The sequence below is a fragment of the Lotus japonicus genome, chromosome 1, assembly GCF_012489685.1.
Source record: "Lotus japonicus ecotype B-129 chromosome 1, LjGifu_v1.2".
Classification (NCBI taxonomy): domain Eukaryota; kingdom Viridiplantae; phylum Streptophyta; class Magnoliopsida; order Fabales; family Fabaceae; genus Lotus; species Lotus japonicus.
The window spans coordinates 107893179-107918866 of record NC_080041.1 but is presented as its reverse complement, the minus strand read 5'-3'; the positions used below and the strand labels follow the sequence as shown (position 1 = coordinate 107918866).

Genomic DNA, 25688 nt, shown 5'->3' with positions numbered 1-25688 from the left:
TTCTATATTCTAATTAGAAGATCCTCCTTGTGTATGATAGATCAAAGGGTATGGAGCTGAACCAAAGGCTCCAAAAGGAAAATTTTTATGCAAAATCATGAGTGAAACCTATCAATTTTTCATAATAATTAAATTTTATCAATATCAATCAAAACACCTTTACCCTCATGGATATATCTTATGCACTTTTATATTTTAGTTTATGCGCAATTGTTTTCAAGTTTCAATTTCTTTTTTTTAATCTCATCTCTACAAGGCTGAAGCATGTGCCGTATTCTCCAATCCACCCCACATCAAGATTGAACTTGGTGCTAGAGTAGTAGTGCTTTGAGAGGATCTCCAATCTAATAGAAATGAGTTTGCGATGTAGAGGGCATCTATCTCCAGTTTGATTTGTGTTACAACAACACGAATACATATTAGAGTAGAGAGAGTGGAGCCTCATATTTGAAATATAAGAGGCAATGGGTATTTGAACCACTCTCTTATATTTCAACTAACTCATTCTTAAACAATATGAGGCTCCAAACTCACATTTGAAAACCCATCAATTCCCTCTCAAGTGTTATTTGAGTCACCAGTCACCACCACACTACAATGCTACCACTCAGACATAGATTATCTTTGAGTCCAGATAAACGAACAAAGAACACTCCACAATCATGGGACGAGACCGGACAACTAGTCGAACACTCTACTCCACAAACTAATCAATGTCACCAAATTAATACTCGAGAACCGGAACATCAGCTATGATACAACTGTTGGGATGACAGGGGAGTTCAAAACAAGAAAACCTACACCGATGGGTTAACAAAGAAGACCACCAAGGAAAAGGTTATAGTTTCACCTACAAATCTTCCTCAATAATTCGATTCATGAACAAGTTTCCTATACAAAAACAATCATATACGACGCAACCCAAATAGGCTGCAAAGAATAAAATCTGCCTTTCAATTTATCAAAAAAACTCTCTTCAATAATAAAGTTGTATCTTTGTCAATTCACCATGAATAACTCAATTAATATTGAATATGTTTGATACATTAATATTGAGTTATTCATGGTGAATTGACAAAGATACAACTTTATTATTGAAGAGAGTTTTTTTGATAAATTGAAAGGCAGATTTTATTCTTTGCAGCCTATTTGGGTTGCGTCGTATATGATTGTTTTTGTATAGGAAACTTGTTCATGAATCGAATTATATATACTATTTTTGTCCTGCTTCTCAGAATCATCATTTTCTTCTTCCTCTTCTTTCTCTTCCCCCCTCTTTGTCCTCTTCAATGGGAGTTGGACCACCTGACTTAGGTCTTTCCCTTTCCCACTCCTGTCAATATATGCATTCAACAATAAATCAGCTTGTGTATTGAATTGCCACAAATAGAGAAGTAGACTTATAAGAGGGTTAGTGAAAAGTAAGTACTTGTAATTGTTGTAGTGGAAAGGGTTAGTGGAAAGATTTTATTGGCATTGATATCAAATTCAATGTTTGAACGATTAACTTCTATTTTTTTAGGATTAATGTCTTGTATAAATCCTAACTAACTAATCATGCCCTATGAAATTCCTAAATGTTATTAATTACTAATATGTAACCACTAAATTCTTCAATATCCACAATAAGCACATATAAATGAAAGAGAAGATGTCACATTTGGCCTTATAAGAGTGCTCTTCCAAAATGAGGGCATTGAAACTTGTAAATGTATGAGTGACAATTCTTGGTCTTAAAAAATTAAAAAGAATATCTTTTTAATAGAAAGTATAAGAGAGGTTTAGTAAATAATTAGGAGAGAATCAATTGAGATAACAGGTTGAGGAGAGAATAAAAAGAATTATAGTATTGGGGAACTTCTTAAGCTAGGGGATACCTCATAAGGTGTCATTTTTGAAATCATGCACCCATATGAGGAATAAAATAAAGAAGATAACAACCTAATGTGAACAAAAAAATGAATTGAGGAATAAAGAGTGTATCTTACTGGAGTGGAAGATGAGAAATGAGAATAAAGAAGACAACAACCTAATGTGAAAAACAAATTGTAGAAAAATTAAAAGTCTGTACTCTGAAGTCAAAACACAAAAAGAAGAGAAAAAAAAGAAAAGGTTCTTACTACAGTTGGAGAGAACGATCTTGCTCTTGCTCTTTGTGGATTTCTTCCCTCTCGCTTCGTTTTCCACAAAACAAATGGTAGAAAAAATTAGAAGAAGGGTTCTTACCACAATTTGAGAGAACGATCTTGCCCTTCACCGTTTGCAGATCTTTAAGCTGCAGATCTTTCCTATTATGAAAATGTTTAGCTTGCCCGAAGATGGCAGCAAGTTGAATTTGTATTGTTCTATGTCTATCAAAAAAGTGCAAGAAGGTAAAATTGCACAAAGTAGATAAAAGCTCCTTTTAGAAAAGCTTATTTGATTTTATTTAGAAGAGGTTATGTAAACAAATATCAACCTCCAACTCTGAATTAAAGAAATTAAAATACTAAGGAGTTGTACTCTTATGCATAAAGAAATAAAAAATTGAGGAGGTTCTCTTTGTCTTTTGTGATCTCTTTTTGGAAAAAGCAGAACCTCAAAGAGTTATGAAACTTTGATCCAATGACATCCAAAATCATGTGAATATAGAGGACAATCAAATTAGTCCGAGGAAAATGTACTCAATTAATTCATGAAAAAAAATCAAATAATCTGAGACAACATGTGGTTAATTAATTTCCATTAGCAAAGAGCTTGAAGATTTCAGAACGACTTATGGTTCTAAAATCTTCAAGCGGGTTTTGTGTGAAAGCTCCATCTCCCATGATTTTATGGCGTTTTGCATAGTCTCCTCTAATGAACCTTTTGGCCATTCCTTCAAAATAAATAAATAAAAATAGAAACTCATGAATCATGAGCAACCATAGATCAAATATAGAGAAGAGAGAAAATAAATAAAAGTGGATTGATGTGGGACTATGGTATATACTGCATCTGGGTAGTAGCAAGTTGAGTTTAGTATTGTTCTATATCTATCCTCCTGAAATTAAGATAAAGAGGGGTGAGGGAGTTATATTTTTATAAGAATTAAATTTATTTTTTGCATAATAGTTTTTTATGTGTGTTCATTTTTTTCAATGTTTATAAGAATTAACATAAATTAATAGTGCAATACTTCATTATGGGAAAACAATTTATAGATAATAAATTTAATTTTTGGTTCAACCACTGATTCTCTCTTTGAAGTATCATGTTTGAAATAGGTGTGTTAAAGATTAAAATTCTTTTCAAGAATACGTCTTATAGCGAAGTAATTATTTTTTAATAATATTTATTTTAAATTGGTATAATTAACTATGATTTTTTTTTAATTTGGAATAGTTATGAAGTTTTATTTTTTAACAAATCATTAAAGAAAAGAAAGTATTTGTAAAATGCATAATAATCCTTTAAAAAATACATAATAGATTATATTCAAATATTTTAAATCATCTAATTTTAATTTTTTTTAAAAATTTTCTGGTTTGTTCTTTTAATTTATCAAAAAAAACTAGATCATCAACGTCAAAAAAGTAACAAATTGGATCATCAGATTCTTCCACTGAGTAATTATACTTGTAACTTTTTAACTATGTATTTAACAACTTGACCGCGAAAATATAAAACTTAGTGGTATGGTACCTAGACATTGTGTTAAAGAAGGATAAGCTTAAAAAGTTATGATAAAATGATAAGCTTTTATGTATGATTTAAATTCACTTTATATAAATTTCTATTTGTGAACTTTCCTGGTAATCAAGGTGGCGGCTTGTTAATAAAGTGAATTAAATATTTTTTCATGATATTAAGTTTAAATTGCCATAATTTTTTATGATTTTTTTTTTGAAATTTGAAATAGTTATGATGTGTTTGTTTTTATCAAATCTTTTTTTACGGTTAGAAATCTTTAAAGAAAAGTATGTATTTCTAAAATACATAATAACCCTTTAAAAAACATATAATTGATTATATTTTAATATTTTAAATAATTTAATTCATAATTTTGTTTATATTTAAAACACAAAAGTAAAAGATCAACAGAAGGGGAAAATCACGTGAATGGGGCTCAAAGTGAGAAACATGAAATTTATGGTCTATCAAATTTGTGGCTGTAAAAGGGGGAAATCAAGAAGAAAATTGAGCTCCTCTCTCCCAATTCGTGGTCGATCTCAACAGACATGGCGGCGTACTTTGATTTGTATTGTCTCTCCCTAACCCTAATCAATCCTTCGTCTAATCATGGCCACCGATACCCACCATGGCAGAAGTGTTAGGGAAAGGTTTACAGTTAAGGGGAAGGAAACTGATGTCATTTTCTGGTCTCTTTCTCAGGTACCCGAGCAATGCAGATAAGCATCTGTTGGCAAGAAAGATTGGTCTATCCCGAAATCAGGTTTGTACCTCTCCACTCTCAGCTTTCCACAATTCACCACACTTTTACATTGTATCTAAGAGGGAATTTTTACTCTGTTAATTTTAATGTAATTATAGTACATGATGAACGAACGGACCACATAAGAAAATGAAAGATAATCTGTTAAGGGAATGGAAGAAAAGGGGTCAGTTGTAGGTTCAGATAAAATTTGCATGGTTTTGGGTTTTTGTTGATTTCTCTGGTTTCATACTGGCATTTGTGGTGGCGTGGTGAGAGGTGTTGTGGGACAGTGTGTCTTGGCTTCAACAGGAACGTGGGCGAGTTCATCTTTGACGTCACCGCCGAGGTAACTTATCTCACCAATATTGCTAAGTATTTTTTCCGGTCTATCTCTGCATTCTAAGGAGTAGTTTCTTACAGTCTATCTCTGCATATTATATCATGTTTTGTATAAAGTATTTTTTGTGTTGGGTATTTTTTATGTTGTTGATTTGTCTTATATAGATTAAGAATTTATGATATTTTTGAATGATTCAATTGAATGAATATTATGTTTAGAAAAGAATAAGGTATTAAGTAGTTAATTACCTGATGAAGCAACAGCAAGCACAATTTTCTTTGCAGCCCTGAGCCTTGCAATGATTGTCCTATAGAGAAAGGTTTTTCCGGTACCTCCATGGCCGTAAACAAAGTAGAGTCCTCCTGTATTACTTGTCACAACATCTATAACATGATTGTATATTTCTCTTTGCTGCTCATTTAGTAATGGGTGGCATCTTTCATGCTCCTCTTCTAATTCCTGAATATTGTAATTAAGCTCTTCTCGAATAAGTCTATTATCCAAGGCTTCTATTGCTGATTTTTCTGGTAATGGCATTCCATCATAATCAATTAGCTGCTTTCCATTCTTGATCAAAAGTTTCTCAATTTCAATCAAGCAGTATGTCTGAATTTGTTTTTCGGTTAGCTGCAAACCGAAGTGATGAAATAATCGCCTTTTGTTGTAGAGTATGTCCTCAGACAACAATTGCCAATTCTTCTCCCAGAATTCTTTGACATTTGACACTTCTGCAAAAAGGAGCAGAGTGACAAATAAGTCCCGCAGTTGGAAACCTGTTGCCCAATGCCCTGATTCAGCCAATGCTTCATTCAATTCCTTATCATCATCCAAGAGACCTAGAGCATTACATGCTTGTTTGAAAGATGCATGTGTCACGCCACCTACCGTCTTGATTTCTTCGTAGTTTTGTGGCCCCCGAACTATATTTAATAGAATTCTCAAGTAATATCTTTCACCTGATGTTGGGTGTGCATAATAAATTCTGCCAATTGTTGTTCCGACCTTCCTTATTTTCCATATTTTGTTTTGTTTATCCCAAACAAATTTGGTGGGGAATTCCAAATATGTTAACTTTCTTGCATCGAGGTGGATTGAATTCATTCTCATCCATTCCGTGAACATGGTGTCTTCAATTCCTTCTCTTGTAATGACATTTGACAATCGGTCTGAATCTCTTAAAGTGATCGAGTTCTCACCGGGCAAATGGAAGCTTAATCTGGTAACTCCCACAGTTTTGTAGTGTATATCAAAATAAAAAATTCTCCAGCATGCCTCACATGCGGAGACATACCTGCATATGATATTTTCAAGTGTTTAAAATAATTTTTTTTAATCAAAATTGACATTGATAATTAGTATAAATTTAAAGACTTAAACAGATGAATATACCTGCAATCCAAGTATGTTTTGATCTCATTAACTTCTGTTATCTTGAGTGGTGTTTGTGTGTTTTGGGGAGACACATTATCTTCTATCAGCACAGTTGCTCTATCAGGGCCTTTGTGGATATATTTAAAAAGATACTTTATGGCTCTTGACTTGTTGCACCATTCCACATTTATGTGTGCTTGAAATCTGAGTAACAAATCTCGGTTATAAGGAACGACATAGCGGTTGTCTAACCTGATGTCTCCTTTTTGGACATGTCTTCCATCTTCCCTTCTTCTATAGGTAGGAAATCCATCCTTATCAATCGTTGTTTCAGGGCTGTACCTTTTTGGATAATTTTTGCTACAAAAACCATCAACCATGCAAGGTGAATTTTTGTTTGCTTCTCCACATGGTCCATGCACCCATTAACTGTGTGACAGCATTAAAACCCTCTGGATCTTGTGTTTCAGATGGTAATTATGCTGTTATTATCTTATCTATGTCTTGTGTTGTTGGGTACTTATTTTTCTGATGAAGCCATAGAAGAATATGAGCATGAGGAAGTCCTCTCTTTTGGAACTCTATGGTGTATAATGCTGAAAAAGAAAATATTAGATTAAAATAGAATGTCCATTTTTTGTGTTATACACACACATATATGTATATATATTTACAAAGAAGTGTAATTTTTTTAAACATGTATATTTAATGACAATGATATTCATATGTATATATATATATTATTTAAATTACAAAATATTGTTTTAACTAAGAATTTTAAATTCTTAATAGGGATAAAAGGTATGTGTAGTGTAGTTGATGAAGTTAAGTTTAAAAGTAAGGATCTTTACCTGATATTATTTTGCCAAAATGTTGTCCTTGCACTACGTGTTTCATGAGTTGATCAAGTTTGAGCTTGAAAACTCTAGTGATGATGTCTGGTCTGGATTCAGGAAGTTGTCCCGGAATTTTATCAAGCATATATTGTATCTCAGGCCATTTTGGATTAGCAGTAAATGTCATAAAAATATCTGGATTCCCAAAATGTCTGCATATGGCCATAGCATCTTGATAGTTTTGGACCATATATCGTGGTCCGCCTGTAAAAGATGAGGGCAATACCATTCTTTTACCAGTAGCAGCCGCTATGGTATCTCCACGAACAACTGCATCACATACATTCTTGTACAATTCAGTGCGTAGCTTTGTTTGATTTTTTCTTACCCATCGCAACCGATCTTCTTCTATAGCTGTGAAAGCATCAACAATATATTGTTGAAATAATCTTCCTGCACAGATGAGGGTCTTTCCTTCCAAGCTTCTTTGTTGTATTCGATATGCATAATATTCTCTTATTGTCACATTCTCTCACTTTCTTCCATTCTTTTGAGAATATGGAATTTCCAAGTGAAATCCATCCTCACCATAGGGAAATAACAATGGGTACTGCATGGCCATGAAAGAAGGATTTAATTCAGTTATCCTTTGGAACCCCATAGTTTTGTGTTCTATAATTACATCTCTTTTTCCATTAGAATTTCCAAAATCTCCAACTATAAGAGCAGCAATTTCTGATGAAGTTGGTTTGCTATATTGTCTTGATTCTGTTGATCTAGTACCAAGTAACTTGATACGGACATTTGTTGTTCCAGGTGCAGATAATCGATCTCTTGCCATCCTGAAAAGTTGGGCAATGGGATTTTCTCTGTCAAGCATTTCCTTTAGATCTTCAACTATGGTTGCACCAAGTTCTTCTGCCTTTGCTCCCTTTTTTAAGGAGCGCATTCTATTTTGGATTTCATTTTCTGTATCATGGATATAAAGCTGGCAGAATTTTGGGGTTTCTCCTTCTTCAGGTATGAGCCCTCCAATTTTATGATAATTTTGCCCACTAATTTTGTATACATATGGACCTGGTCGTATGTTGACCGTATGATCTATTTTAGCACCCATGGATGTGAATGCAAACATAGAATTAAATGCTCGAATTTTTTCCCTGAATTTCGCTGAGCGGCGACCACCTTCATAGCTTAGAAGTGTTTGCAAAATCTCTGGTGGTTCTAAAAGTAGTGGTAGTTGAAATTTTCCTCGTTGGCAACAAATAGAGAATTTTGGCTTTTTTGGTCGATGTGGTTTATCCACTCTTTCCTCATACCACATAAAGCTTCCACAATCTTCGCATGTGATATTTGGACATCCTATATCCATATAAACTGATCCGTAACCTGCAAATTTCAAGTATATTAGTAATAGTGGTTTCAAATGTGTTGCTTTCATTGGTATTGAAATAAGGTATTGTACTAACCATTTTGGTTTGGGACCAAATTTGAGGTTTGGGCCTTTTTCTTATTTGTCCTTTTATTTTGAGTTTTTTTTGATCTGGGTCGTGCATTGGATGTGCTTGCTTCTGCAAATATTAAAGTAATTAGTGGGAAAGATGTTATGTTAGGTTTCTTTGCCACATTTGTATGCACTTAGGAAGGGGCAAGCAGCAGAACCTGGAAAACAATTCACTTTACATTATATTTAAAATTTTTTGAGGAAAGGAAACAGAAGGCATCAATTTATATACAGGGATGAGAAAAATTATTTTTCTGAAAGGATCTAAAAGCCTTTCAGGTCAAGTAATGCATCACCTTACAATAGTGGCATAGAATTGAACTCCTAAAGTGAGCATTTTCAAGTCCAAGAAAGATTACGGTCAGATCTAGAGTAGTCAACTGGGGCAGAAATACTTAAAAATGGGAATGTGGAATAACCAAGATTTTATAACATTGGTAAATATATCTAAGATAAGAGTCGTTCAAGAGTTATATCAACAACTATTGATGAAGAATACATTTAGTAAAAGAAAGAAAAATACCACGTATTCATTCAAAGACAGAAGCAGGTGATCAGAAAGAAGCAGCAAAATTACCCCACTAAACATCCCCAACAGCTACATAAACATTAGTGCTTGTCATCCTTAGGAATGTCTTTAGGAGGAACGTTTGTCTCCTTTATTTTCATTTTTTTTATAATTACATTTAGGATGTGGAACTGTTGACATGTTATTTTTAAACATATATTTAACATTGAAAACAATTTTTTTTGGACTAACCGTTTTGTTGTATCTGTGTTGACGTGCTCGATCTATGGTGCTTTCTTTTCCTTTCGAATGTATTTTGGTAAATTCCTCTTTGCATTGATGCTGTTGATAGATTGATTGTATCTGTTTAAAAATTCAGCAAAATAATTAGTAATTATTATCTCAAATGATAATATTTATATTTAAATAATTTTGTTTTCAGAGCATGATAATAAAAATAATACCTAAGTTTGCAGTTGTCTTTTCACAATTAAGAGTGAGGTCGAAAAAGTTTTGCACTCTCCCATTAGGTAAAGATATTATTTGTGATCGCATTTCAATGTTGGCTGGAAAATCATGGAGTATGCTCTTGCCCCTTTCTGCAACTTTGTTGGTGAAATGTTTAAATTTGTATTGGAGTTAGTATCATGATATTTTTTCGTTTTTTTATAATTTGGTATGAATAAGACTGTGTTTTTTTGTCAATTGACATGTAAATAGTTGGAAAGAAAGACATAATTTACAGAAACTTAAACAAACTTGAAACAACAAAATAATTAGGTATTTTTCTTCACCATTGTACAATAGAGCTGACCTGTGTAAGATCAAGTTTTGATCAGTGGTTGCATCTCTATATTTTGATGATTACAATTAAGGTTTGTGATGATGAACAATTGTGGTACCCTAACGTTTGTCCTTCTTAGTTGTGACAAACAGGTTCTGAATCTGATCCAAGCCTATTTATTCAGAAGAAGAAGAACCAAGGGATACTAAAAAGAGAGCTCTAAAGCGTACCATGTTCGTTCAGAACAGTGGCAAATCCTTCAGAAGTTCTGAAGATGCAAGCTCTTAAGAGGTTCTGAAGAACCAGAGTCAGAAGTTCTGAAGACCAGATGTTCCAGTGGAACGGTCCAGAAGCAGAAGACTCAAGTTCTGAAGACCTGCAAGAAGTTGGTTCTGAAGACCCAAGCTATTCTAGCTCTGACGTTCAGAAGTTCTGAGGAACTTGTTCAGAAGCAGAAGTTGCAAGGTCAGAAGAATCCAAGCTTTAATCTGACAAGGATCAGAAGCTTCACCAACGTTCATCTGAAGCCTTCAGATCTCAAGTCAACTGGTGAAAGGACAGGTCGCTATCATAGTACAATATCGTACAAGTCTCAGTCTGTCCGCCACCTACCTCGTGCAGCCTAGCAGTCTGATTTTACAAGATTTCCACTCCAACGGACAAAACCCTAGCAACGGCTACATCACAAGTCTTGGAGTATATAAAGGCTGAAGAAAGAAGAAAGAGGCTAAGAAACTTTGTTGAAATCATTCAACATTTACGAACCAATCTCTTAGCATTATTTCTTCACTGTTCTTAAACATCTGAGTTTACTATCAGCTTTTTAGAAGCACTTATTGTAAACCCGAAACCTTTACATTACTTTGTAAAGTTCCTTGTAAGGCCCTAGACTTGTCTTAGTGCCATTTATGCAAAACTTTGAATAAAATGAATTTTTAAGTTAAGTTTGAAGGTTGACAGATTCCTCCTGTCAACTTGTGTGAATTTTTAGAGGGTCTTAACGACCTCATTTAGGAAAACTTTCTTCATGAGAGTTGTATCCCTTTAAGTTAAGAAAATTCTCCAAGTGGTTTCGCGTTAATCCGATGTCTGTAGCTCCAGATATTCGTGATTCAATGGACAAAGGTCCAACTGTCCAGACCTTGCGAACTCTAATTTAAAACTTTGGGTTAAAGCCTTGTTTAATGTGTTAATTGGGCTGATTAGTGGGCTCAGGAGATCATAATCAGAAGATTAAGAGGAAGCTTAGTGGGCCAAGTGTGTTTGGATTGCAAAAGAGGGAGCTATGGTTATGAAAACCCTAGCCACACTAACAAAAGGGGGGAAATCCTATTTCTTTTTTTTCCTACTGTGCAAAACAGAAAACAAGACACGTGAAACACCAAACACTACAGAGAGCCATCATCACCATCTCCTCACCATCACCGGCTGCCACCCCAGCACCCACCCAACCACCACCGGCCGCCGCCAGCGAGAGAGGAGGAGGGAGCGACTGCGAGAGAGAGTGCGACGCGAGCGGGAGAGGGAAAGGAAGAGGAACGTGTGGAGAGAACATTGGACAGCAAGGGGAGTCGACTTTCTGAACCTTACTTCCTCTATATTCATATCACCCTCAAGGTAAGGGCTGGTCTAGGATGGGTGGCTTCATTAGGAAATTGTTTGCCATGACTTGATATGAAAGGTTTGTGTTGGAGGGTTTTGCATGAGGGTTGGATATTGGGATTAACTTGCTGGATTCTTCTTATGATCATGTTCTTACTGGATTTGCCATGAGCCATGTGTTATTCCATATGCTATTCTTGCTTTAGTTCTTGATGCTTTGTGAAGATCCCATGCAATACTTGCTAAGTTTGACATGAAACTTAATTGTCCAACATGATGTTTGAGATGTGTTAGGTTCTGAAATCTTTTCTATGGATGATTCCACATGATTATAAAATGTTTTAGTTGCTGGAAAATGGCTTTGAAACCGTGTACTTGCATCTCCAAAATTTTAACTTAGGGCAGAAGTGACCCTGCCAGTTTTCTGCACTGGACAGCGCACTTCATGGCCCGATATCACCTATTTCTGGTCTTCAGATGAAAAAGTGGTAAACTAGAAAGTTGTGGTATTTTGAATTAGCTTTCCAGAAATGAGTATTGCGAAAATTTTGGTTGAGAAACGTGCTCTGTAGGTCGATTTTAGTGAGCGTTATTCCTACTGTCTTTTAAAAAAAATGGCCGAGACTCTTTTAAGGGTTTTGGGTGAAATTCTTTCTTCCGATTTATGCACAAGTTCACATGGTGCTACCTAAGTATTCCATGGTGAAATTGTTGTATTTGTTCTTCCACTAAGTATTCTTACACGGGTAGAGTTAGGTAGAAAGGGTTTGAACTGTGGCAGTTCTGAGAGACCTTTTGTGTACAATTTCTCTATAATAGTGGAAGAACTTTCTCTGGGTGAAAACCCTCCAGACGTAGGTGATATTGCACCGAACTGGGTTAACAATCCTTTGTGTCCATCTTTATTATTTTACTGATATATTTATTGTACTGTGTGTTCTGCATTCCATATGTTGTACTCGATGTCTTAGACATTTGGCACAACATCTGTCCAGTGTGTGAACCAGAATTTCAAAGACGGTAGGTGGCGTGACACATGCATCTTTCAAACAAGCATGTAATGCTCTAGGTCTCTTGGATGATGATAAGGAATTGAATGAAGCATTGGCTGAATCAGGGCATTGGGCAACAGGTTTCCAACTGCGGGACTTATTTGTCACTCTGCTCCTTTTTGCAGAAGTGTCAAATGTCAAAGAATTATGGGAGAAGAATTGGCAATTGTTGTCTGAGGACATACTCTACAACAAAAGGCGATTATTTCCTCACTTCGGTTTGCAGCTAACCGAACAACAAATTCAGACATACTGCTTGATTGAAATTGAGAAACTTTTGATCAAGAATGGAAATCAGCTAATTGATTATGATGGAATGCCATTACCAGAAAAATCAGCAATAGAAGCCTTGGATAATAGACTTATTCGAGAAGAGCTTAATTACAATATTCAGGAATTAGAAGAGGAGCATGAAAGATGCCACCCATTACTAAATGAGCAGCAAAGAGAAATATACAATCAGGTTATAGATGATGTGACAAGTAATACAAGAGGACTCTACTTTGTTTAGGGCCATGGAGGTACCGGAAAAACCTTTCTCTATAGGACAATCATTGCAAGGCTCAGGGCTGCAAAGAAAATTGTGCTTGCTGTTGCTTCATCAGGTAATTAACTACTTAATACCTTATTCTTTTCTAAACATAATATTCATTCAATTGAATCATTCAAAAATATCATAAATTCTTAATCTATATAAGACAAATCAACAACATAAAAAATACCCAACACAAAAAATACTTTATACAAAACAAGATATAATATGCAGAGATAGACTGTAAGAAACTACTCCTTAGAATGCAGAGATAGACTGTAAGAAACTACTCCTTAGAATGCAGAGATAGACCGGAAAAAATACTTGGCAATACTGGTGAGATAAGTTACCTCGGCGGTGACGTCAAAGATGAACTCGCCCACGTTCCTGTTGAAGCCAAGACACACTGTCCCACAGCACCTCTCACCACGCCACCACAAATGCCAGTATGAAACCAGAGAAATCAACAAAAACCCAAAACCATGCAAATTTTATCTGAACCTACAACTGACCCCTTTTCTTCCATTCCCTTAACAGATTATCTTTCATTTTCTTATGTGGTCCGTTCGTTCATCATGTACTATAATTACATTAAAATTAACAGAGTAAAGATTCCCTCTTAGATACAATGTAAAAGTGTGGTGAATTGCGGAAAGCTGAGAGTGGAGAGGGACAAACCTGATTTCGGGATAGACCAGTCTTTCTTGCCAACAGATGCTTATCTGCATCGCTCGGGTACCTGAGAAAGAGACCAGAAAATGACATCAATTTCCTTCCCCTTAACTGTAAACCTTTCCCTAACACTCCTGCCATGGTGGGTATCGGTGGCCATGATTAGATGAAGGATTGATTAGGGTTAGGGAGAGACAATACAAATCAAAGTACGCCGCCATGTCTGTTGAGATCGACCACGAATTGGGAGAGAGGAGCTCAATTTTCTTCTTGATTTCCCCCTTTTACAGCCACAAATTTGATAGACCATAAATTTCATGTTTCTCACTTTGAGCCCATTCACGTGATTTTCCCCTTCTGTTGATCTTTTACTTTTGTGTTTTAAATATAAACAAAATTATGAATTAGATTATTTAAAATATTAAAATATAATCAATTATATGTTTTTTGAAAGGGTTATTATGTATTTTAGAAATACATACTTTTCTTTAAAGATTTCTAACCGTAAAAAAAGATTTGATAAAAACAAACACATCATAACTATTTCAAATTTCAAAAAAAAATCATAAAAAATTATGGCAATTTAAACTTAATATCATTAAAAAATATTTAATTCACTTTATTAACAAGCCGCCACCTTGATTACCAGGAAAGTTCACAAATAGAAATTTATATAAAGTGAATTTAAATCATACATAAAAGCTTATCATTTTATCATAACTTTTTAAGCTTATCCTTCTTTAACACAATGTCTAGGTACCATACCACTAAGTTTTATATTTTCGCGGTCAAGTTGTTAAATACATAGTTAAAAAGTTACAAGTATAATTACTCAGTGGAAGAATCTGATGATCCAATTTGTTAATTTTTTGACGTTGATGATCCAGGTTTTTTTTGATAAATTAAAAGAACAAACCGGAAAATAAAATAAAAATTAAAATTAGATGATTTAAAATATTTGAATATAATCTATTATGTATTTTTTAAAGGATTATTATGCATTTTACAAATACTTTCTTTTCTTTAATGATTTGTTAAAAAATAAAACTTCATAACTATTCCAAATTAAAAAAAAATCATAGTTAATTATACCAATTTAAAATAAATATTATTAAAAAATAATTACTTCGCTATAAGACGTATTCTTGAAAAGAATTTTAACCTTTAACACACCTTTTTCAAACATGATACTTCAAAGAGAGAATCAGTGGTTGAACCAAAAATTAAATTTATTATCTATAAATTGTTTTCCTATAATGAAGTATTGCACTATTAATTTATGTTAATTCTTATAAACATTGAAAAAAATGAACACACATAAAAAAACTATTATGCAAAAAATAAATTTAATTCTTATAAAAATATAACTCCCTCACCCCTCTTTATCTTAATTTCAGGGATTGCATCACTATTACTACCCGGAGGTAGAACAACTCATAGTAGATTTCAAATACCATTGGATCTTTTTGAAGAGAGTACATGCTCAATAAAGTAAAATACTCACCTTGCTCAATTAATAAATCAGACATATCTGATTATTTGGGATGAAGCACCAATGACTAAGAGATTGGCATTTGAAGCCCTTGATAGAACATTGAAAGACATTGTTGGTTACAAGAACCCTGACAAAGCACTCAAGCCATTTGGAGGAAAGACACAACCCTTCTTGGGGGAGATTTCAGACAAATACTACCTGTAATACCAAAAGGCCAAAGACAAGACATAGTCCAATCATGTATTAACAGGTCTTACTTATGGGACCACTGCAAGATCTTTATGCTGTCCAAAAGTATGAGAGTCAGTGATAGTTCATCATCTTCACGACTTAGTTCATTGGCATATGAATTCAACAAATGGATATTGCAGATTGGTGATGGAAAAATAACAACAATTTGTAGAGAAGGTGAAGATATTCCAACATGGACAAAAATACCAAGCCAGTATCTTCTAAAGCCAACAAGTGATTCAATTAAACAAATTGTTGACAGCACATATCCAAATTTGCAGAAACAGTTCAAAAATGAAGACTATCTCAGAGAAAGAGCAATCTTCATTCCTTTGAATGATACAGTTGATGACATCAATAATTATATTATTCACATGATTGAAGGGACATCAAAACAATACAGGAGCTCAGATCAGATAGACAAGGCAACTGATAACATAGTTGAACAAGAGATCATGTACCCGGTGGAGTTCTTGAATACTTTAAGTTTCAATGGATATCCAAACCATTGTTTGGACCTCAAAAAAGGAATGCCAATTATGCTACTCAGGAACATCAATCCAGCCCTAGGATTGTGCAATGGAACAAGACTAATTATTTTACGCCTAGGAGACCGGGTAATAGAGGCAAAAATACTAACGGGAAGCAACATTGGTGCAAAAGTGCTTATACCACGGATAGTTCTGACGAAAAATGATTCCAAGTGGCCTTTTATCTTGAGAAGAAAACAATTTCCAATAAAAGTTTGTTACGCAATGACAATCAACAAAAGTCAAGGCCAGTCATTGAACTATGTGGGATTATATTTGCCAAGACCTGTATTTAGTCACGGTCAACTATATGTTGCGGTGTCAAGAGTAACATCACCAAAGGGATTGAAGATACTTATTGTTGAGCAAGACGACACATATGCACAATATACGAAAAATGTTGTGTACAATGAAGTTTTTAATGAACTTCCTCAATGTAATTACAGTTGATATATCTATATATTCTACATTTTCATCAATAATGAACAACAAAACTTAAAAACATACCCGTGCAACGCACGGGTTTAATTTCTAGTGAACCATGATTATCTGCTATTATAAACTCTAACTAGCATTAATTAATTATAAGTCATTTTCCAGATAACTATGCATGCTTATCTAAAAAAAAATGTAGTGAGGTTTTTTTTATCTTTTATTTTTGTTGAACTTAAGTTTTTTTTTATCATGATCACATGTAATGATGTTTATTAATATATTCTTTTCAGAACATTTTTATATAATACTTCTTATTCGACCTTAACTAATGTATTTGGTAGCATAGAAGAGAATTAATTATTATGGTTAATTAAAATATTAAAATTACAAAAAATTAATAAATGCAAGGCATATGTATATATGAAAAAAAACAACAAATATTTCTGAAATTCAATGAGAGTCTTAGATAAGAAGATATCTAATATGTCTCTAAATGGTCTTATATAATAAATGGATTAATTATAGATGAAGTGAGTAATTATTTGGATGACACTAGTAATTTAGAACAATTCTCTTTTTGAAAATTTCTCTTTTAAATTATGTTATTTTTTTTGAAATAATTTTAAATTATATTATTAATTATAAAAATCTCAAACATTTAATTAAAATATTAAATATTTTATTTGAGTTCAAAAATATTAAATATTAAAATAAATTAAAACGTTAATAATTAATTAAATTCAAATGTAAAACTCAAAATTTTAAACTTCATTTGAACTTTTCACTAATGATATTTTTCATTCATTATTATTTTTACAGCAAAAGAGATATATTATTAATGATCTTTGTATGTTATTAATTATATTAATATTAATTAAAAATTCTCATACATATAAATAAATAAAGTATTAAATATTAAAACTAGTCAAATATTAAATATTATTCATAATTTGAAGTAAAAATTCAAAATAATTATATTTAATTAATTAATAATTCTAATTAAAAATAGTATTGAAAATAGCATATTATTTAATGATAGAAAAGTTTTACTTTTTTAATAATATTATGCATTATTTTCTATTGACTCTAATGACAATGCATATTATTTAATTTAGATTTTTAAATATATATTATAATATTATATATATATATATATATATATATTACTTTATGGAACTGACTTGAGAAACAATCAAATAAATTATCTATATATCTATCTAGTAAAATTGACTTGAACATCTTAAATATATTCAAATAAAGAATATATAAAGTATAATTAATATATCAAATCTATATATGGTAAAATTGACTTGAATTTTATATCAATGTCAATTTAAATATATTTAATAATATACATATATATATATATATATATATATATATTTATATTAATTAGTGAGGTTCACTTGAGAAAGTATCATATAAAGAGGCGGTGCGCGGCTGGAATCGGTGCGGTGCGTTACAGTGTGGTGGCTCTAGTGTTGATGGAGGCCGTCGCCGAGGATATAGTGGGGAAAGGGGTTTGGGTTAGACGGTGGCTGGTGTGATGGAATTGAGGTCGCCGGCGGCAAAGGTGGTTGATGGTGTTGGTCTAAACTAATGAACTGTTTGAAATTCTGTAAAAGACCATTGAAGAAGAAAATTGAAGAGATGACAACTGTTTATCTTTTTCTTGATTAGGATTACGGTTGATTTTTTTTTAGCTATGTCATTTGTAAATAATAATAATTCATTTTAACCTAAATCTAAATACAATATAAAAGAAACCCTAAAAGATGGAAACTTTTGACACTTTGCTTCCAATTTTCAATTAAAATAATAGTGATCACTATAATAATAGGAATTTGATTCCAATTTTCAATTAAAATAATAGTGATCACTATAATAATAGGAATTTGATTCCAATTTTCAATTAAAATTTGCATGAAAATAATTGAAACTTATAGAATATATGTTTTAATTTAATTTTTATACTTTTTCCATACTTTTTAAATAATCTTAAGAGTAGATTTATAAAAGCATTGAAAATAGGGATTCCACGGGAAAGAAAATTTACATTAATATATTTCCAAGTAAAAAACAAAAAATAAAATTTAATGTTTCATTTTTTTTCATAAGTTTAGAAGTAAATATATAAAAATAAAACGAAGTTTTGATCTAATTACTAGAGTTGGAATAAATTAACAAATATAATCTATACTTTCAAGTTGGAACTAATAGAGTGTATGTTTTAATTTTACTTTAGTATGTTTCCCATACTTTATAAATAATTTAAGAGTAGATATACAGAAGCATTATAATTTGATTGTGAGGTATGGAACAATCTTCGTCATCCTGAATAAGATCTATACTTCTGACTTTTGTAGGGAAGAAGCCCATACCTTTAACAGCGCCTTATTTAAAATCTTTATCAGTCAAGTCTCCAAGAAGAATGAGGAATCGAGAAGAATATTCACCCCATTATCCACTGATCACATTTCAAGAACAATTTTAAGAAGTTCTTCAAAACTCAGGACAAAGTGCTTCAGCCATCAAAAAATGAAGTCACTAAGTTGCGTATGTTTGCGTTTACGGCCATTGCGATTTAAAATATATGCACTTCCGTCAACATCTGCACTTAAACAATTCATCCTGTGCCTGACCCATGGCACAATAAATGTTAGTTGAGGGAACAGTGCAGAAAAGTGAAAAATGAGATGTTCAACTCTAATTCAAGCATCTCGCGCCCAGACAGACATCCAAAATTCCAAGACCATTAACATATATACAAACCCAAACACCTCATATTTAGAACTGAAGTGACACGATACTAACCAGGTGAAGTGGTCTTCACAGCATATAGAACCCCATATAATTGAAAGCCCAGTTCCTTTCCTTCATATGACAAGCAAATAACATCCATATTAAGCTCATAAGAAAAGAAGAAAGGAGGACAGAAGTTGACATTAAATAAAACAAAAAACACAAAAAAGACTTAAATATCTTGAATACTATACATATATGTAAGACATTATATAAAACAGTTAAAAATTGAGCACCTGATATTTCTGATGTCCAACCAACCCCTAAGTTAGTCCTGAGTTGATCGTTTTATTGTAAAAGTAAATTATAATTGAATGGTACTTTGCCTATAAAAGAGGATTTCTCTCAATTAGGAGGATATATGTAAGCAAAAAAAGAGTTAAAAATTATTTGTTTGTGGTAGGAAGTTTAATATGAGTTAATATAATGATTTAAAATATTTTTACTTTAAAAAAATGAAAAATATATTAGTCACCATTTTTTATTTAATTAACGTAAAAAAATTAATGAAATACATTAAGAAGTAAAAGGATCATGTATTAAAATACATGAATCAATAACAAATATTTTAACTATTTTTTGATAATCTGAATTGTAATTTTCTTGGTTCTAAACACCGTTATTATTTTTTATTTTATAATAAAGATATTTTAATATTTATGTATTAATCGAGGGATAATCATTTTATACAATGTTAAGAATGTTGTAAATAAACCAGTACAACATCTTATATGTATTGTATAAGAACATTGTAAGTAAACTCGTGCAACGCACGGGTATTATATCTAGTATATATGTAAAGGAGACTTGAGTTTCATTGCACTCCTTTATATTAAATGCATTAAATGATAAAAACTTCCTTTGTATATTAATATAGCAAAATGGAAGAGAGAGCACTCTCAAATCGCGCTATACGCTAAAAGGCGACAAAAAACCAACAAGACCCAACAAAGGAAAACCTGAAGGAACCCCGAAAAAACACGAAAACAGCCCGCAACACTAAAAGACCCAAGGGGCAAAAACCAGCCAAAACCCCAAAAGAAAAAACACCTCAAGAGGCAAGACCCTACAACAAAGCCTCGCTAAGAACCCCCGTAGAGTCTCGAATGGTTAGCAACTAGATGGTCGACAAGACTAAGAATAGCTTCCTCGTTAGAGCCCACAGGGACAACACCAAGTTGTTTGACAATAGCGAAGACCCTGCGAACTCTCGTCAATGCACCCTTGTAGCCTTGAGCTTCAGGTAGAATCAGAGAAGTGCTATGGGCCAACGTGGTCTGAGTCCTCGAAACCTCGGCGACCTCTTCGATTAGAAATCATGTGTGCGACTGCCTCAATGTACTGCAACCTTCCTGGGTCGTCCTCTTCGTCATCGTTCAGCCCCCACCGCCACCTCAGAAACCATCGAGCCCTCCTTCAACACGTCGCAAACAGGAAAGGAAGAAGGAGCCTCCAAGCAAGCAGTTGCAACAAAACCAGGGAGGCCCGCCCCCAATTCAGGGAACAAAGCCTCACTGGGAAGCCTCCTCACCCCACCAGAAATAAAAAACTAATTAAAGTTTCCTAAGTCATAATCTACTAGACTACAACCCGCGCGTTGCGCGGGCGAATACAACTGACTCAATAGATAGTGAATTTCCGCAAAAATCTTTATTATATTAATGATCATTGTTAAGACATACAAAGCGTTATTTCCACAAAATATACTTTTGATTTAGAAATAAAATAGTGAAATACATGATATAAATTGCAGAAAATAAAATATAAGCTGCGCATATGGAATTGCTCTTTTTATTTTATGTCTAGCTATTCTTGTTGGCTTCCTCGTAGTGTTTGTATTTTGTATTGCTAGCTTTGGTTCTCCTAGATGTGTTTGCCCTTAAGGTTTGAATAAAAATTTGTTCTTCATCAGAGGAGGTAATGCCATATGTGTCGTTGATTTCTTCCTGATCAAATGATGCACATTGCCTCAGCTTTGTCAATGTTGCCTTTGTTTTCTTTTTAAACACCAATGGTTATTCTTCTTCATCAGATGATATTTGTTGTGGTGACATTGGATCCTTTTATAATCAAAAGAAAGATATTTAGTATTTTGTTCAAAGTTATTAAAGCAATTATTTAAATAAGATTAAATGGTTGAGTTGTTTACCTTTTATATTGTTTTATGATGAAAATCACTTCACACTTGCTTGGTGGTCATCCTAGAACAAAAAATGATGGAAATATAAATATAATTATGTTGATGTGACACATGAGAAAAGAATAAAACAAAACCAGCAGAGGTGAGACAAAGCAGCTAGATTAGTTAGATAGAATAAGGCAGTTAAAACTGTTAGGTGATCTAACAGTTTAAAGGGAATGTAGCAGGGGGCATTTTCCTTAAATTGGGGGGGGGGGTGCAGAATAGAAGGCTTCTGAATTGTTAGTATTGCAGAACCAGAATCTAAGGGGAACCCATTGTTGAAGGGAAATATTTCTATATTCTTTCCATGTCCTCTAACCTCAAATACTATGTCAAAATAACACATCATTAAATGAAAAATAAGAGTCAAAATTCAATCTAATCATTGGATTTTTAAGTCTGAACCACACACAACCTCTAATTGTTTCATCTGCTGTAATAATAATCGGGGAATATGAAGAGAAATCTTCTTATAGATCAGACTTTTCTCATAGAAGGTTAGAAAGAACCAAGAACACAAAATTTGTTCACAACTTTGTATAGAGCAAAATTTTGTCATAGAAGGTTAGTTTTGATATCACAAAAATATGCTAACAATATAACACCATGATATTAAGTGGCATTAAACTCACCAAGACATTGAAGCATCTCTACCATATGCGCAATTTCCGTATCCGGTTTCTTGGCAACCATCTCCATGGGTCTCTTTAACCTCTCTATCTTGCTCCTTAATCTACAGAGGCCATATTCAAAGGTGGGACAAATGTATCCATGGACAGACACATCAGATTCACTGTTAGTCATGGTAGTGCAACAATAAATAAAGAGAAAGATGCAAATGTGGATTGAAAGTGAATTGAATTGTATGTCTATGCATATTTATACACATTACAATGTGATAACTATTTTCAGTATTTTGAATTCCAACAAATTTGCATCCATTTAAGTGAATGTCAACAGATTATTCTTAGATATATAAGTGTGTTAACTCTTTGAATTGTTCTTGTAACCTTCAGATTTAAATCATAAATACGTGACAAATAGTGTACAAATCTAGAGATTATATTTAGAAAAACTGACTAAAAATATAGTGGCGCATAGAAAATTAGAAAAATACCACTCTTTGAAACAACTGGGATGGTCCCATATACAAATTTGAAACAGGCAGTCATCCTACATAAAAAATGATATTACTATCAGTCCACCTCAATAGAGAGATTGGAAGCACATTTGAAGCAATGCTCATTTTTTGGCTACATCATAAGCACGTTACTTTGCATTCTAAAGGTGACACTCACAAATTTATACATGTAGTGATTGAGATTTGAAAGTTTAAGATTGTTTCCCTGTTCAAAAAAAGACATGGAATCCAATTAATTATGAAATTAAAAATTGAACAAATCAAAGAGAAAACCAGGATTACTATTAACAATAAAAAGAGTCACTACTCCAATCTTGAGTATTATATGCAGCCATCACAAAGAATGAATCTAGTAAACAATGACATGGCAATTGATGTCTCAAATTGGATCAAACGCTCCAATTCTCTGATAAATAGAAGCAAATGTAAGTTGACAAAAGATTCTTCATTTATCACTTAACACACAAAAATATTCTTTTGGTCTCAATAAAGCAGAATTGGAAAACTAAAAATAGAGAGTAGCATTTTTCAAATAACATGCCGGAAATTGGGGCATAGCAGATCCATCAGAGGCACAAGTCAGTGGCTCGAAGAGGAAAGACTGGGGAGGGAGGTTGAGATCGAAAGGGAGGGGTTTGCGGAAGGAGGACTCCGCTGCTGCGAGGACGCGTGGAGGCTGAGTTGCTGCAGAGGTACAACCCTGGTGTGGATATCAGGCAAGGAAGGGGCCTGGTTTTCATTCAAATATCACTGAATTGTTGGGTTCAGATGTCACGGCTGAGGGGCTGCCTGAGATCCAAGAGGGTCTGCGGAAGGAGGATGCGAAGAAGCAATAGTCGATGATAGAGGAAGAGGAATCGCAATCAGAGAGTAATTTTGTGTAACCGAAATTGAAGGCGCGAGCCCGCGCGGTGAACTCGTCGGGGCCAAAGGAAAAGAGGGCAGCCATGGTTGGTTCTTGAATCCAGCGGGAGGGGAGGGGAACCGAACGAAGAAAAGGGCTGTGTCGCCATCGCTGACGAAGAAGGGTCTGCCGATGCGTGTCTATTGCTGAATCCTGCGTGATGTCGTTCTATTCTGTGGCTGGGATAGGTCTCTAGCTGTATTTTCGATACTTTAGAAGCTACAACGTGACACGTCATCAAAATTGCTGATGTGGGCACTCTTGTTAGAAGTATAATCGCTGAGGTGGCGGCGTTAGATTGCGCGCTTCTCAATTACTATATTATAAATAGATTCCACTACCTACTAAAATGTAAAAGTCACTTTGTATTAAATAAATTAAATTAAAATATTAGAATTGAATAAAATTGTCCAAGTCATGAGCTATTCAACTACATACTAAAATGTAAAACTCAATTGAAATTTAATTATAAATACATCAAAAAAATAAACAATTTCCTTTGTATTATATACATTAAACTAAAAACTTATCAATAAATTATTTAATTACCAACTAATTTTTATGTTTGTTGTATAAAATAGAACATAACATGACAAAAGGCTCCAAGACATAACACTTTGTTCTCTAAAAAAGAGTGAAACAAGCCACTCTAACAACAAAAATTACACTGATGTTTATCGATAAAAAAGTTACACCGATAAAAGTACACATAATTTACATGTGAACAAAATAATTATTAAAATGATTTATGTAAATAAATATCTTAATAAAACATTAATTTAAATATATTTGTGGGTTTGTTGTTGGCTTTGGGGGCGGTTTTTTGGGTCTTCCAGGCGGGTTTTTTTCTATCTCTAGGCGTGGGCTTTCGAGTAGTACTCTTTTTGGTCCCTTTGAGGGGGGTGTATATCTTGCTCTATCTCCTCCATTTTATATCAATATATTTTTACTTTCGAAAAAATAATATTTGTGGTGCATTATTCCCTTTAAAAAATGTCTTGGATTCGAATATTGTATATTTTGTCTCTGTGTGTGTCATATATGAAGGAGACTTGAATCATAGCATTAAATACAATGGTAGAAATGAAGGCCCCCTACTCACTATCCTTCATGATAATAAACCAAATTTGCCTACATAACCAAATTAACATCAAGAATAAAAAGTAAATAATAATAAAATATGATATTAGTAAATAATTTAGAAAAAATAGTTTTAAAATTAAAATTTTCGCAATAAGGTATTTGTATATTATTTAAAAAAATTAAATATATTTTTTGATCCACTATATATTAGTGCAAATGACTTGAGAAGGCATAACAAAGGAAACTAATTAAAAATAACTATATAATTTTAAATTTCATAGATACAATTTTACACTATTTAAGTTTTTTTAAAGAGCTATTAAAAAGTTATAATTTATTTAAAATTACTTTTTTGTTGATATAAAGCACATAAATTATGTTATTATTATATCATGTTTGAAGATATTTTTTTTGAGAGATTTTTTGAAGATATTAAAGCTTATTATTTAATACAAAATATTACAAAATTTCATAATTATTTTTCATAAAAACAAATAAATTAATTATTAAATTATTAAAACTAATTCAATGCTAATTATTAAATTAAATTATTAAATTTGAGTATGTGTTGTTTTACACACAAAAAAACTCTAAATTATCTCAAGATAATTAATTTTAATTCTACAATACTTATAATTAAAAATATTTTAATATTCATTTAAAGTATAATAATTTTAATATTACATTAAAAAACATTGTAAATAAACCTGTACATCACACGAGTATAATATCTAGTAGTCTAAGGGTAAAGTATGCTTTTATTTATATACAATTGTTTGAACTTAGAAGTATTCATTCTTAGTCACTACCATTTTAGCCACTAATTTATGAAATAATATCTCACGAGTCGACGGAGAAGAGATTTTGCTTTACGAAAGGCTACAATCAAAATCAATTAGCATGTAAGAAAATTTAATTGCTAATTCAAATTTAATATATAATTAACATACATCAACTGGCGAGTTAAAAAAAAAATATATATCAACCCGCATTTCAAAAAAAAAAACACATATATCAACTGAAATAAAATTTAGTTCTCAATTTAACATGCAAATTTAGTTTTAGTGCTTAACTTGTATTGAGCTCGCGCCATACACGGATAAAACAAGAGTACTTTGTCAACATACATCAGACATTTTTATATTTCCTCTATCGTTTTTCTTTTTTAAATACGTATATTACTATTTAAGTTTTTTTTTTCTTTTCAAATTATAGTGATATTCTCATTTTTTTTCTAATTTGTTATACTTTGAATTCATATAACAAAACAATTTCAATCTTCCAGATG

At 32.7% G+C, this 25688-nt stretch overlaps 2 long non-coding RNA genes and 2 pseudogenes across 2 annotated transcripts; 2 read left to right on the top strand and 2 right to left on the bottom strand.

Annotated features, from left to right (window-relative positions):
* Positions 1 to 1051: 1051 nt before the first annotated feature.
* On the bottom strand, positions 1052 to 13580 carry LOC130728971 (uncharacterized; annotated as a pseudogene).
* Positions 8281 to 10683, top strand: LOC130728972 (uncharacterized). The gene is made up of 2 exons (XR_009015843.1): positions 8281 to 8399; positions 9879 to 10683. It is a non-coding gene; the product is annotated as an uncharacterized LOC130728972 (long non-coding RNA).
* Positions 13581 to 15116: 1536 nt separating the features above from the next.
* On the top strand, positions 15117 to 16325 carry LOC130718068 (uncharacterized; annotated as a pseudogene).
* A 2163-nt stretch (positions 16326 to 18488) lies between these two features.
* On the bottom strand, positions 18489 to 19164 carry LOC130732399 (uncharacterized). The gene is made up of 2 exons (XR_009017028.1): positions 19103 to 19164; positions 18489 to 18925 (listed from the first exon to the last, which is right to left on the bottom strand). It is a non-coding gene; the product is annotated as an uncharacterized LOC130732399 (long non-coding RNA).
* Between the last annotated feature and the right edge of the window lie 6524 nt (positions 19165 to 25688).